This window comes from Pistacia vera, unplaced genomic scaffold (assembly GCF_008641045.1).
Source record: "Pistacia vera cultivar Batoury unplaced genomic scaffold, PisVer_v2 Contig71, whole genome shotgun sequence".
Lineage (NCBI taxonomy): Eukaryota > Viridiplantae > Streptophyta > Magnoliopsida > Sapindales > Anacardiaceae > Pistacia > Pistacia vera.
In genome coordinates this window covers 1,357,313-1,373,791 of record NW_022196568.1, presented here as the reverse complement: position 1 = coordinate 1,373,791, position 16,479 = coordinate 1,357,313, and the positions used below count along the sequence as shown (strand labels likewise).

Genomic DNA, 16,479 nt, shown 5'->3' with positions numbered 1-16,479 from the left:
TAATAATAAAATACAAGTAAAATGAAATATAATTTTAAGTATTTTAGTATTGCATGGTTGTTTGTTTTCAAATCTTATTATTATGGTATTTTTGAGCGTTCACTGCACATAAATAAAGTTGGCCCAACATCCAACAGGGCCTCTCGAAAAATTGAAATTTGGCGCCTTCTAAAATCCCTCTCCTCCCTCCATATCCTCAGACCGGTAACAAGAGAGATCAACCACGAACGCCGCAAGGAAGCAATTAAGGCGGAGAAAATGGTGTTACTCCGGCAGCAAAAGTCTTCACTCAAAAGAGAAGAGAAAGAGAACGTCTTCCTCTTCAGAAGTCCATTTCCGTCTTCTGAAGCCCCAAATCCCTAGATTTAGAAATAGAAGATGGTTTCTATTCTGGCGGATGCTGGTTGTACATAATCAACCACTCCGCTCCTCCTTCTCCCCCTTCTGATTCCAACCACCTCCAACGCCACCTCACCCATCTCTTCTCTGGTGACCCTTCCTTTCTTCTATTCCTTGCTGGTTCTCTACTTATATCAGTCTCCCAATAATTTAACCAGGTCAGCAATAAGTGTTTTCCCTATTTTTATTTTACATGCTTATCAATGAATTATTCTATCCTAATAATATTAGATAATGCCGCTTTGGCGGCTTTGTGTTTCAGGGTTTTAAACTCTTTAAATCCTGGCAGAAAAAAAAGCTTAGTCCGACATCTCTGTTTGGTCCCCTCTATTCAATTAGACCTTATGAACATGTCTTTCGAGAAACTTCAGAATTCTTTGACATAAATCCAGAGGCTTCGTTGTCTCTTCAAAGATGGTTGGTAGGCTTATTATCAATCAATTTCGGTGGCTTGATTTTCTTGTGGATCCTCAAGCCTTTACTGATAAGTTGATGCAACTACTTTGCATCTGTCTTTAAGTAAAGAAGAAATCATTGGATCATTGCCTGAGATTATGGTGATCAGTCAAATAATAAGACTGTGGTAGACTCCTACACCAGATACTTAGAGAAGATTCAGCTATCATTGTGCCTGTGCTGACTGTTTTTCCAACCTTATTGTGATGGTCAGTTGCAAGAACAAGTCATCACCATAGCATTACCATGCATTAGAACCATTGATGCACAACACATGCCATATCTACTTAGATTTTTACTCCTTCTGCGACAAAGCAATGTTCGAATGATAATCTTCACATCCGACAGCATTTAAAGTTTGTTGGGGTGTCAAATTTCGTGCAACGCAACAATATAAACTAAAGGGAAAGTCTCCTGTTGATCATTCAGAGGCATCTATTCTTGATGCCTGAGATCAAGTCTTCGATTTAAGAATGTAAATTTGTTATTCTTCAGCCTTTTTTTTTTTTTTTTTTGGAGGAATGTGTACCCTCATTGATACGGCCTTTGTGATTTTGCTCCCTCTTTCTTAAGATGCTTTGTCAGGAGATTTTAAAAGAATTGAAGGGCCTCCAGAAGCCGCAGGATCACAAAGGCATAGACATATGGCTTCTTGTGCTTATGTATACAAATGGCGATATAGCCCTGCAAAGGAGCATTTTAAAGTTTCAAGAAGAATTATTGAAGATTGCATTCAGGAAGTTATGCTTGATCAGTGCATTCGTGGAACAAAGAACTGGTCCAGGTATCTGAGGAAGGAGTAGTTCAATTTAAGATTACTGTTTCCTCAACTTTAGTGAAGTTATATCTCTGTTTTCCATTATTTTTATCAGGATTATTTTCCGTCCTTTCTATCTTTCTCCGAGTACTTATTGGACTGCAAAGAACAAAAGACGAGGGGAATTGGCATTTACATGTACACCAGCCTTTTTGAAGAGTTTACTGATACTTATTCAAGACAGAAGTAAGCAACCGGAATAGTTATTCTGATCTCTGGTAATTAAGATATAACCTCATATATGGACTTGTGTTTTATGCAGGTTCTCGGTGCACTGATTACGCATGTGGGATCTGGGTGTAGTGTTGAAGTGAGTTCTGCTTTAGAGACCATGGCTTCTGCTGGCCTCCAAATATGCACCAGAATGATTCCACTGTCTTATCATATTAATGGTATCTCATTCACTTGCTTCATTAACATTTGTTTTCTAAGTCCACTTGACATGTATGTTCTGCATTCAGGGATTTTGGATTACTTGGAGGGTTTTAGTATTGCAATTGCACAAGGTGTGGAATGTTCTTGAGACTTTTATTTTCAGTAGGCATTATAGTTTATTATTGTGTTTCATTACTAGTGTTTGCCATATTGTAGGTCTATGAGGTTTCAGCCATTTGGCACTGTCTGGTCAATCTAGTGCAGGGTGTCTTGGATCTTCTATTGCAAATGAACTTTGATGATAGTGCGGAAGCAGGTATCATATGAATGTTCAGTGTCTTATGATGTATGGGTTTTGAAAAGTGACTTTACGAACTTTGTTTTGTGTTCATTTATTAGGTTGTGTTTATCTACAAAGCGGTTTTTGGTGAGGGAAAGTTCATTCTATTCATGCAACCCCCTTCCTATTGGGCAGGTCAGCAAACAGAATGAAGTACAAAAAGATGGGCCTATAGGAACTCTGAAGTAGTTCTGTCTTGGCGATGCTAGTAATGTTACTGGAACATCTCCATTTCAGGTACGACCCAATTTTAATGCATTGCAAATTTTTTCAACTAGTTGGCGGTGAACCGTGATGTGTTTATGATCTTGTTTATACTTAGTTTGAAGACGTTTGATTGGCTTCTCTATATTAGCTGAAATATTAAGTAGAGCTGTACCAGTCCACACACACGTGTATGATGATGACATTGAATTTAAGGGCTTAAGAGAAGCTAAAGAAAGAGGAGATGTACAGTTGGAACAATCCCAAATAAAACACACAAACAAGTGACTGATGATGATGATGATCTTGAACTTTATAAGACTTTAGACAAACAAAAGAAAGGCACAATACAGTTGGAATATTCACAAGTTTTCTTTATTTCTTGGGTCTAATCTGCCAAGATATTGGGACATAACATTCAAGATTGATGACTGAGAAATAGGAAATATAGTTTTTAGTGGAGCTACAAATCTGAGCTTACCGTTTGAAAGCCTTGAGAGATAAGACGACAAAGAGCAATCACAATATAGAATTACATGAGGCATAACGAATCTTTTCAATCCAACTATCAGGTTGCCATCCTTAAATTCTTAATTATTGAAGTGAATTATAAAATCATTTAGGAAAGGTAACGTGTATTTGTTGTAAATATATTGAGCCAACAAACTTAGCGGCAAAATATTCAAACTTGGCCAAGAATAATATGACCTCAAAATTATATTCCCCTTGCAAGTTCAACATTCAAGGAAGTTTAGATGCTTTCTGATGAGTCAATCACATGCTGGACTTGAGCGGCTCTAATAATTTTCACTGCTCTTTACAACTAACAAAAATGAAAGTTGGTAGCAACGAGGGATTCTTAAACTTCAGAATCTCTCTAACTGAATACTGTATATCATGGTATTGGCTCAAAGATACATACATAACACACACAACACAACACACACACACACACACACACACACACACACGTAGAAGTTGACAACAGAAACTCACATGCTTGTGGTTTAAGAGGTTGGAAAGGAGTTTAGGTACTGATGTGCTTTTCTTGTGGGCTATCTGAGGTGTTCCAGTTCCTTATTCTTACTATTGCTCAATTATTCTCTATTCTCTGGTTTTGTTGCAATCAGTAAAAATGTACAGAAAGATGACAAAAGGCAATTCTTCACTGTTGCCTTTAAAGGAATTAGAGACTGGCAGCTTTTTCATGTGTGCTAAATTTGAATGTAATACGACTTATTTGTCACTGTTGATCAGTGGTGAAATTTTTTACTAGCTGATGCGAGTTCGATTTCTATGTGCGGTTATGTTTTTTGAATGATATAATATGAATTAACAACGCCCTGTTCTTCAGGAAGAAGTTGTATCTACTAATGATTTTCCAATGGTTCAGAACAGATTCATTATAATCTTTTTCTTGAAGTTTATCATATTTTAGTCAATGATTTTGTGTTTTAAGATGTGCATTCACCATTACTGAGATGAGTGTCTTTGCTCACAGAAATCAAATGCTGAAGAGGCTTTGGAACTCTAAAAACATCTCTGAATTCGTGCAACAGTTGTACTTGCCTTTGATTCTCTTTTATGATGAATTGCTACGGTATTGAACTGCAGAACACATTCAGCCAGAAATATAGAATGGTGAGTTGATTTCAATAAACGTCCCTACCTAAAAAAAAAAACATTTCAATAAACGTCACCAAGAGTTGAATTATGTTTATAAGCAATAACTTGCCTGTTTTGCAGGATTGCCAAACATGTGGAGAATTTGAATATATGTTTCTGTTGATCTTGAAGGTGGGCAACTGCCTATAAGGACCATATGTGGGTTTAGAAGGTTAGTTACGGAGTCTGTGATTTTGCTTTGTTGAACCTCTGCCCTGAAGTTATGAGAAATCTTCTTATTCTTCTTATTTATTATTTCACTGAAAGTTTGAGAATCAATTCGCCTATAGTTTTCAAACTGCTTCTTTGTAGGGGGCTATGGATGAACCTGGATGAGATATCTCTATTTGTGTGAACATTTTGCTTTGGTTTCGTCTTGCAGTAGTTTTGCCATGCCATCCTTCAATCACACCGCATGTTAGGACTTTCTCAATGTTTTTGAAATGCTGAAGTTGAAAACCTTGTGTCTACAGGTCTGACTCTTACAAATTCTTCTGCAAAGTTCCTTTTACTCTCTGCTGTAGTGCATGTCTTTGGCACTGAGATGGATTAAAAGTGAGGATAAATTGGAGTTTACTATCTGTGTCAGTGAGAGGTTAACAAATCAAGGATCTCTTGGAGGATTGATGCATTACTGGCTGCCTTACATCTTCTTCCTCTAAGGGAAGGCCAAGTAAACACTATCACTAACATCACAATTTTTATCAGCATACTTTTAAGAATTGCGCTAGCATATTTTCTACCTATTACACTTACTGATGGGAATCAAACATAACAATCAAAATACATTCAACAACGCCTAACACAACCAATAAGCAATAGGAAATCTGTATATATGATATGAAGATAGTAGAAAAAACAGAGCACAATGATAACAGAAAAATAAAAGGGGCACTAGCAATTCGAGGGAGTAGTAGCCCTCCAATAATGATCCAAAAATATTGATACCCTCCACATGCTTTTCCCACTCTTATTACAAGAAGAAGTCACGCCCAAATTCCCTTTTCTGAATCCACGTGAATATCACAACTAACTAACTCTCTTCTCAATTGCCTGTATGCCCCTTCTCTCTTCTTCTTGTAAATTAGTTATAGGAGGTTTATCACTACTAACCTTTAAAAGATTTATGATATTGTTTTGGTGTACTGGTTTGGCCTTATTATTTATCTGATCGTCGATAATACTGTACTTGGCCACTTTGCTAACATTTGTTTGGTTCGCCAATGTCAGATTTATCTGCAGCTGGTTGGCAGTCTCTGACAGAGAGCAGAAACAGATTGTGAGCCTCTCGCTTTATTATGCAGCAAACGGATACGAGAACTGGTAAATACATGTATTTGACATTATTATCATTATGGTTGGCAGTCATGTATGCTGTGGTCTGTAATCCTTGTACGGTGCATGTAGCTTAATGCCTCTGTACACAAGTTGCTGAAAGACCGGAATTAGTGGTCAGGCTACAAAGGAGGATATAATTGCGAAGCTGTTAAAGCGAATGAGGAATCTTGTGTTGTTTGCACTCTCAATTCCTCATTAGCTTAGTCCATTTGCTTATGATAATCACATGTTCCTTCCACAATTTTTTCTTGACCTTTACCTAATCCCAGAAATTGAGGGTTGAGAATGCATAGAGAAGACTAGATTTTGATTATCATCACAATGATGAAGTACAAATTTGACTGAGCAACAAATTTTTGCTAGTTATAACTGTCACCTCTGGTAGAGATCATTTAAAAACTTTCATTTCATGATGGGAAGAATCTGATCATGCAGATTCTTTGAAAGCTTGTTAAACTATTCCATCAAATGTGCCCTCAATCCTACCTGAGCTTCATCTTCTTCTGGAGCAATGTGGATCCTTACTCCTGCATCAACCTAGTAAATGGGACAAGTGACAAAAAGAATGGAAACAAGAAAATACATGACAGCATCCTCCAGACAAGAGAAAGGAAGCATAAAAGATCTCAAAGTCATCATCAAGTTCAGATATAAACGAAAAATTGCAGCAACCAACAATATTGGGTGTTTGAGAAAAGCAGGAATCTTACAAGCCAAGAGGTGACAAATAGAGGATTGTTCTAGTACATTTTCTTAAAAGAGGAAAGCTGGGCACCTGATCAAACGTCCTCTGATGTAATGAGGCAGTAATTATGAAGTTTCTACAATTGCCAAGGATCTGGAAACACAAGAATAAGTTCAGGCCTCTCATTGCAAGCGCTGTCCTTTTGACATTTTCAAAGGTTTGAATGCTTGCACTGCAGTTGCTTAAGCAAGTGATACAATTTGGCTCTGTAGTTTTGTGGAACATCTGCAGCGAATTTATCTTTTAGCTCCCTACAGTTCACAACATAAAACTTCTAGGACACTCCTTTTAATTTTATCTGATTGAAAAATGATGGTTATTTCTTGTTCTTTCCTTTTTATGCAGAACAAGACTCTTGTTGCTCTGATCCTGCAGTTGAGGTACAAAGTTAATTGCACTGACGATTTGTTGATGGGATTTTTTTAAAAACAAATGAAGTTGTCATCAAAATTATAAAAGAAAAAAAACCTTGCTTTCCATGCTAGTTACCCCTGTATCTGTCCTTTTGCGGGATTTCCACTACAAGCTGGATTACTTCACTCCTCCAAGCAAACAATTGTCACTCAGTGCTGGAGTGTTTACTGGTGGTTTACCAGGATGAAATGAAGAACTCTGAGCAAAGTCAAACCTGTATTTCCAAGTCTAAGAGGTCAATTTGAGAATGCAGTTTGCATTCTTAAAGGTATGACTAACATTTAGTTTCATCGATAAACACTACGAGTGCTTTTATGGTCTTGTAATCATAAAACAAATATGTTGTAGGTGGTGAAACTTGTCAAGATCATTGGAAAGTGGAATTGCTATTTCTGGGAATCCTGATATACACAATATTAGGTTTCAAATTCTTCCATTTCCACATGGTATATAAGAAGAGACTTAGTTGTCAGTAAGGTGAAATTTGGCGTCTCTTAGACTGTTCTCTTTTGCACCCCAGCAATCGATGCTTATGTTACCAATCAAGCTATATTCACGTTTTATATTTCACTGCATTTCATACTACTTCCTGATCACAGGCTTTAACCCTTTCTGTGAAATTTTAAAATTTCTTTTAATATCTGAGTACAGATGTAAACCTTCTGAATGCAAATGACAAACCATCTGCTCGGATCTGTTCAATCATTCCAGACGGTCAAAATACCGGATGCTATAATTCAGGCACAACCTACCCCTTTGCCTGGGAAATAGAGTATTTATATCTCGGTGTCTTTTCATTTTAGAAGATGTCCTGAATATAGGTATGCTATTTTTCTTTATTTCCGAATTTTCTTTTTTGCTCCCAAATTGTTCAGCGTACTTCGTTTGTAATTACACCTGCTTCCTGCAGCATGTTCTTTCTCCTTTATGGTGGCCTCGGAATCTCTTCTTACTTTAGAACTGTTGTAATACTTCAAGGGTTCCTGATAAGTTGGGAGAAAATAGTACAATTACACACTCGGATTTATCCAGGGTACACCTTCATTCCTTGCTTACAGATTGGAATTTCTGCTCAGAGCTATTAAAGCATAACTGGGATGATGAAAGTCTTGAGAATGGTTGGAAGAACAAAGTAAGCCCATCTAAACAATGATTTATTGCCTCTTGGTATAGAATGTAAACATTTGAAAATTATTCACAAAATAGGTATGCATGCATATTGATAATATTTGTGATATTTGCAGGGAGAAATAGTACAGAAGATTCTATGGATTTATTTGGAGCACAGCGAGTCCACTACGATTTGCTGGATGAGCTTGCATGCACCATCTTGCCTCAGGTGCATGAATTGTTTAGGTTGTAATTTGACATCAAAATCAATTACGACTTCTCGTCACTTTTCCTGCCCTCTTTAGACTGGGAAATTGGTTATCTGAAAGATGACTTAAGATGGTTGTATTTGCGTCTGCAATGAGCAATTAAGAGTGTAGTTTTGAGTAATCAATCAAACAATAATACTGACTTGTATATGCACATTGTAGATTTATGATCTAATCATTCCAGAAGGCAAACATGTTTTTCGTTTTGCTAGCTGGGTCTAACATGGAGTCCCTTTCTTGTAGGGTACTTGTGGGAAAACAAAGGCAGAAGAAGGTGATCATCATGGTTTTCCTGCTCTATGTCCTGCCACATTTGTTGATGGTACCGGGTGCTTGTAAATCATCTTCGTTCTCGACCTCTTTAACCAATGTAACTTTTCAGCGCAAGTACTTATGGAGATTGGATAATTTGCAGCATGAAGTGAAACTTTCTATTCTCAACAAACTGGTAAGCGTAGATTCTATTCAATTTTTTCAAAGATCATAATGAGCTGTGAAAAACTCTTCAAGAATTATACTACATATTTTTCCTCCATGATGATTAGGTGAGGAATGTTCACTTGGAAAAACGGAGAGCTGGTGGTTCAACCCGAAATTGTCAAACACCATTTAACCCAACACACAAATGTGTGAACGTGGTGGTGTCATTAGTTAACATGTGTCGGACTCATGACAAGGTAACCTAATAGAAGTGCAGGATCTCTTTATCGTCATTTTTTCTCTTAGCTCAGTGGTTATACAAGATTTGACTCAATAAATATTGTTATAGGGACTGTGCATGCCATGGCTGTCAAGTACGGTGGGAATTTGTTGATACCTTCCTGAAAGGTATATGCTCGGCAAGTTTAGTCTACTGTAAACTATGAGTTGTGGTTATTGGGATGCTGAAATTATATATATTGCAGCTTTTGACTTCTTACAAGTTCACTTTCAAAAACACAATGAAATAAATCCAATTGGTAAGATCTGCGCCAAATTTCTTTACAGTGCTTGATTGGAAGTAAACGTCGTCAGTTTGGAACTAAATACGAACATCCTTTTTGTGATATGCTAGGTGAAAGATCTTCAAAAGGCACACAGAACAATACAGATTTATGTTCTGAAGCAAAGGTTTGCTTTCGACTTTAAATCTATTCTGCCACAAATATGCGATAAACTGAAATGGGCTTTAATTTAATCTGTTTTCTCTCTCGGCTTGAAGGGGTGAAACAAACAGTCATAACTAGCAAAATTCCTTCTACAAAGAGGTCAATGGACGTTTCTGTTCGTGTCAAGGCGCTTCTCCATACATCATCTAGTGGATGCACCTTCTGGATGGGTACGTGATTTATACTAATTTTTTAGAGTGAGAATTCGTTTCTGACTCTAGTGAAAAGTTCAATAAACTTTCTGAATTTGTGTTATCATAAGTGCCTTTAATGCTTAGTAATATTTTTTTTTTATTCCATGTTCTGTAGAGGAGGAATTCTGCACCTTTATGTCTGTTTTTTTAATTGTTTTATGAATTTTGACAGAAAATGATGGTATTTATATTTATGTTGGAAGCTGTGATCTTAAAAAAAAAAAAGGGATTACATATGTTTTTAGGGGTATAATACTTGCGGAGTGAGAGGACATTTTACTTTATCACATTTCGGTATTACTATCGATTGAGTTTATTAGAGGAAGTATATTCATAAATTTGTTATCATATTTATTTATTATCCTGAAATGGCCAGTTCAGGCTTTAACCTTTCTGCTGACAACTGTAAAAATGGGTTAGGGGAAATTTAGTTTATTTTTTGCATTACCCTGTACTAACTTCCGATTATTAGTAAATATACCAAGTTCTTTTTGGAGAAAAATTAGAGGTGAGACTGAGATGAACATATTATATCTTTGTCCTATCTGAGTTATTTTTTCAACAATAAACATCTTGCGGTGAGAGAAATATAAACTCTAGTTAGTATTGATAGCTTTAGCTTAATCAGATTGCCAATTCAAAGCATGCAAGATGATATATATTACTCAATAACATTTATGGGATATACATATTTATGATCCATTCAATAAACAACAGGAGAACATTTCTCTAATAATACTTTATATAGGAATAATCTCGATTTAATCATAAAAAATTTTTGTCTTAACTTGAGTCAGTTATAAATAAGAATAAATTTTATATTGTAATAAGTTATAATTTTTTTAGATCTTGTCTTTATATAGTAATAATTATGTGTATATTGCAAAAAATATATGTTATGTTACATTAAAAGTTTTAGATGAAATAAAATATCTATCTAAAGTGGTTTATAACAATGATTTATACTTTAAAGTTGTTACCACATCTTTTATTTTGCGAGTACGTAATAAATCGTCAACAGGGATACCTTCTTGTTGAAACCAAAATATTTCTATCTCTCAAACATGTGTAAAGCTTCTTAGCATGAAATTTTTGGTATTTTCGTACTATCATCCTTAAGATTATCTCATTCCTCTTTTTGTTTAATTCCAATAATGATTTCTTCTTCACTTAAAATATAAACGATTTTTTGCTCCTTTGGATGATTAAAGAAAACATTAATATCTATTTGATTGGTGTAGTGAAGTTGTTGAATGATCTGATCACTCAATTTTACAATAACTCTTTGATATCTATTTCCGTACTATCCTAATGTTAGTATGTTACTAAAACAATGAATTGAAATCTCAATATTACTAAAACCATGGTTTTAAAACCTGGACCGACAATGACCTCTCCATTTCCGGTTACCTTTCACCTTCTTTTGTTGTCGGAAACCACCTTCTAACATTCTCTGGGGCCATGACGCTTCATCTCCCGTCGACGCGCGATGTTTTGTCGTCTAACAATTTTTCTTTCATTTCTTGTCATTGATCGTGTCTTCTCTGACATCAATAAGCCTCCCTAGCCATCGATCTATCTTCTCCCAAGCTACCTTGTCGTCGTTCACGAAGATCCACAATCATCTCGCCAAAAAAGGCCATCGCAACCGTTTGACTTTCACCATCGATTTGCCACTTTCCAGCGATGCCTCAACTTGCCAACTGCCGATTTGTCCTCCCCATCACCCGATCTACCCTCCCTGGTGTCTTGTCGCCGCTCTCCCAGTAGATTGTCGATTTGATTTGGTTAGGGGTTGTGTTTGCTAGATTTCAAACCTAGAGGGTCTGATGGTATTTATTAGAGATGTATTTGCTAGATTTTAAACTTGTCAAGCCATTGGTTAAACTGCTAGTTAAACCAGTTAACTCGTGACCCAGTTGCCTGAACGGGTCACCCTCGGGTCGGGTTTTAAAACCTTGACTAAAACATGAATTATAGAATAAGAAGTCAAAACAATAATTCTTGTAACTACACCTTTATTAAATTATAACTTTCTTATAATAATAAATTTAATTGGTTTAATATTATGATTATAGAAAAATTTTATTGTATATAAGATCATCCTTTAGGGAACCGCTAATGCAACAACCAGAAGGCTTGTTAATACAAGCAAATAGATAAGAAAAGTATAGCAAGCAGCAACAGCAGCGTTCATTTAAATTAATATCATTGACTCTTGACTAAACCAAATGGAAGTCTATCTTAATTGCTGATCTCTCCGGCGGGCCGAAACTTTTAATCCGCCGGCCATGTGATCCGTCAGGAGTGGCACGAAGACTGGTTGATCGGACCTGACCGGTATGATTTCAAATTGCTCCAATATAGAAGCCTCTACATATTTCATTTGAATGAAAGCCATCTCTTCCGAGACAAACCCTTGGAAGAGCTTGAAAAACTGGAAATTTATATGGACATACCTTTTTTGGTTTTCCCTTTCTGTAGAACCACCGCTCTGGTTTGAATTCGAACCAATCTTTAACCCATAATGCTTCCATTCTTCCCATTCCGTAAGGAAAATATGTCACTCTATCTCCCGCCTAGACTGGTGTTCCATCTGGCAACAAATCGTTAACAACAGCATGTTTTGAGTCCCAGGCCACTGGTGGGTACAGTCTCATGGATTCACAAAGGCTAGCCTTCAACAATTTTAATTCTTTCAGTGATTCGTAATCCAATGTTTTTCCCTTGCTGAATTTTGTCTCTTTAACAAGCTCTTGCTCTATTTTAGGGGTGCAGGAAATCATCCAGCATAGCCATGTCATTTCTGCTGAAGTTGTATCTTGACCTGCCATAATCAGTGTGTTTGTCAAATCGTGTATCGTATCGTCTAATTTGTTTAATCATATATCACGTATCGTATTATATAGTAAGATACGTCTTTTTCAAAAGAATTAATAAAATAATAAAAAATTTCTAAAAATTTATATCATCCCAAAGATTAATTAAAGAATTTTGTGGTAATATTGATTTTAAATTATGGTATTACGTAATCAAAATTAATCACAAAATTAAGAATCTAATTATTTCCTTTCAACCATTCATATCATTTCCAAGATAAATGTCAATATTTATATCTCCACTTATATTATTATTATTTTGTAAAATGGGCAACACATGTTTCTTTTCACTTTCTCCATGCAAAATGGGTAAATTTAGTCATGTTTTAGTAAAACGGGTTGGGTGATATGAATTCGACCCGAATTTTTTTTAGATCTTTGACCCAAATTAATAAAGTCGTATCAATTTTTTGAATAATACAAATAAATACATATTATATTGTAAGATACATATCAATATATTAAAATATTTATGATACATTTTTTGATACGTATCATTAGTGATCTGCATCGAATCATATTATAAAATATATATCACGTATGTAAAATATGTATGACATATCCTATGATAATAACTATGATAACGAGGCTTATCTTCATATCTCTTATCGCCTCTTCATCTTCCCCACCTGATATCAATCGAGAGAAAAGAGATCCTGACAACAAGCTTTTCGTTTTCCATGAATTGTCTTCTTCTTATTTTGCGTAAATACAATTTTGCCCTTGATCCGTTTAGTTTAACAGAACTTTAGTAAAGACTAAAGACAGTTTGAAAACATAAAGGGATTTCATAATTAGATCAAACCTCAGGGGGGTTTAATATTCCCAATTCCCAAAGAAAAAAAGTAAAAAACAATTTTGTTTTGAAATTAGATGTTATCGCGTAATTGGATTTTAAAACCCCTAGCCCCGCTCCTTCAATTAACAAGCACTCACCGTGCCCTCGTATACCAATTACGAGCGTCGACGATCTCCATTAGCCTTCTTCTAGAAACCACCATTACAAGCAGAAGCACTTGCTTCGCTCAGGTCTGTTTCTTATTTAATTACTCGGTGATTTTTTATTTTTTTTCTTGGTAAGCCCCTTTTCTTATTTCATTGGTTTGAGTGATTTTATTGTGGGTGTATTCGCGTAGTGTAAAATGGCTCTTTGTTAGTTTGATTAGTATAGGATTTTAAGCTATACTGTTTAAGTCTCAAGTAGTTAGGCCCTTTGCTGAACTGATATATATGAACTTGGTTCTAGGATTTGTGTTTGTGAGAAACCGAGAGAGGAGGAATGGGAAAAGACGAGGAAGAAATGAGAGGAGAGATAGAGGAAAGGCTGATAAATGAAGAATACAAGATCTGGAAGAAGAACACTCCCTTTTTGTATGAACTAGTGATCACCCACGCTCTTGAATGGCCTTCTCTTACTGTTGAGTGGCTGCCTGACAGAGAGGAGCCGCCTGACAAAGACTATTCTGTTCAGAAAATGATCCTAGGAACCCACACTTCCGAGAATGAGCCCAATTATCTTATGCTTGCCCAGGTCCAGCTTCCTCTTGATGATTCCGAGAATGATGCCCGCCACTATGATGATGACCGCTCTGATTTTGGTGGATTTGGATGCGCTAATGGCAAAGTTCAAATTATTCAGCAAATTAACCATGATGGAGAGGTTAATCGGGCCCGTTATATGCCTCAAAACCCATTTATTATTGCAACCAAGACTGTCAGTGCCGAGGTCTATGTCTTTGATTATAGCAAACACCCATCTAAGCCTCCTCTGGATGGTGCATGTAGTCCTGATTTAAGGCTCAGAGGCCACACCACTGAAGGTTACGGTTTATCTTGGAGCAAGTTCAAGCAGGGTCATTTGCTCAGTGGTTCTGATGATGCCCAAATATGTTTATGGGATATTAATGCAACGCCTAAGAATAAAGCCCTTGAGGCTACACAGATTTTTAAGGTACTCTCTATATGTATAGTGAATTTGTCATTTTTGTACAATCAGAGTTGATGCAAGACCAAATGTAGTTGATATCTTGTAGCAAAAACCTAGATAGAAGAATGAAAAACTTTATTTGAGCATTTCATAGTTCAATAAAGCTCCTGACACTCTGTAAACCAGATAAATTATGTCTCTAAATCAACCATAGACACTTTACTAAATGTGTTTCTGCTAGTATTGCATGGTGTTTTTGGATATTGACATCGTTTGTGCTAAAATAGGTTCATGAAGGTGTTGTCGAAGATGTAGCATGGCATCTGAGACATGAATACTTATTTGGTTCTGTTGGGGATGATCAATACCTTCTTATATGGGATCTACGGACACCTCCAGTCAGCAAGGCCCGTCCAATCTGTTGTGCTCACCAGAGTGAGGTGGGTACTGGATGCGAGTGCCTTAATTGTCATCAAGAGATACATGCACATGTACACTCATAACATAGACTTTAAAATGTCTGGTTTGACAGACCAATGAATTAGATACTCTTGCCAAGCTATTTCATCTCAATGCTGTGTTCTTTTTTTTTTAAGTTGTATTATTAAATGATTAGTGATTGAATGGTATATACATTTTAGAGCTTAGATTGTCAGTTATTTAGCGTCTCCTACTAGAATGATCTACCCTTAGCCTTTGAGTCCTTGGAAGAGCTTGGTTAAAGCTCTTCTGTAAGAATTAAAACTGTGACTTGGATCTATCAATCCGATTTTACTGTGTGATCTATGAAATAATATGTCTTTCACGGTTTAAAATCTCAAAGTTTGAGATATACCATGTAATAGGAAAAAAAGCTTCATTCTTTCAAAGAGGAAACAATAAATTATTTTTTTTTCAGCATGTAGCACGGAATTGATTTTAGTATTTATGTTGTATGCCTTTAGAGCCAAATCTTTGTTAAGTATTATTACTCTTTCTCTGATTATTTTGAAATAAGGTTCATGTTATTTATGTATTGACATGGTTATGATCTTGAAAACGTTTGTTGGTGAACTGCCTAGCTTTCAATCCATTTAATGAGTGGATTTTAGCAACAGGGTCTACAGATAAGACGGTTAAGTTATTTGATCTGCGCAAATTAGTACTGCACTCCACCATTGATAGTCACAAGTAAGAATTCTCCTGTGCATGATTGTTTTGCTTTTTGGGACATTTCTATGAGTATTTTTGGATCCTTAAATTTTCTTCTTTCAAGTGAAAATCTTATTTCTTGTCTTAAAGCATATGCACTTTCAACCAAAAGAAATACGAAGTCTGATATTTGTATTTTTTGGCTGCAATGACACAACAGAGAAGAGGTTTTTCAAGTTGGGTGGAATCCAAAGAATGAGACTATCTTAGCTTCTGTGTGTCTGGTAGAAGGCTTATGGTTGGGACCTCAGCAGGTTTGATGATTCAATCTGTGATTTATGAGTAAACTTATTTCATTTCTTTACAGTGAAGCAATTTTTGAAGAAATCTATCTGTTATTGGTCTAAGAGATTTAAATGATGGGAAATTGATTGTGCGCTCTTTTTAATTTTAATATTTATCAAAATGAATGGGATTTACTGTGTGAATGCACTCCCTCTCTATCTGTTGAATGAGTGATACTGGCTGTACTTTTGGACATTTGTAATTAGGTTATTGTTCCTGTTTTCGCGTATGTGATAATTTGGTGATTCTTATGCAGGATTGATGAGGAGCAGACACCAGAGGATGCAGAAGATGGTCCGCCAGAGTTGCTTTCTTCATGGTGGTCACACGAGTAAAATTTCAGATTTCTCATGGAATCCATGTGAAGATTGGGTTATTGCCAGGTGCGGAGGATAACATTCTGCAAATTTGGCAGATGGCAGAGAACATTTACCATGATGAAGATGATTACCTGGAGATGAACCCACAAAAGGGTCTTAATCTAGCGAACGAGATTGTCATTTGTAGAAGAGTAGTTTTTCTTTTTCTAATCCTATCTGTTTTTAGATATCTTTTATGACCATTAATAGTGTTTATTTAAAATAGTTAGAGCACTGGTATTTTTATGGAAGAGAAACCGTGGCCGCAGAAATTGCTTGAGCATTTTATTTGGTTAATCTGATTATGTGACTTGTTGCTGGTATTATTAATAATAATATGTCCGTAAACTTATATAAAAACTTT

General features: G+C 36.0%; 2 pseudogenes; both read left to right on the top strand.

Moving 5' to 3' along the window:
* The first annotated feature begins 378 nt into the window (after positions 1–378).
* Positions 379–9,458, top strand: LOC116114371 (annotated as a pseudogene).
* Positions 9,459–12,961: 3,503 nt separating this feature from the next.
* On the top strand, positions 12,962–16,453 carry LOC116114332 (annotated as a pseudogene).
* The last annotated feature ends 26 nt before the right edge of the window (positions 16,454–16,479 follow it).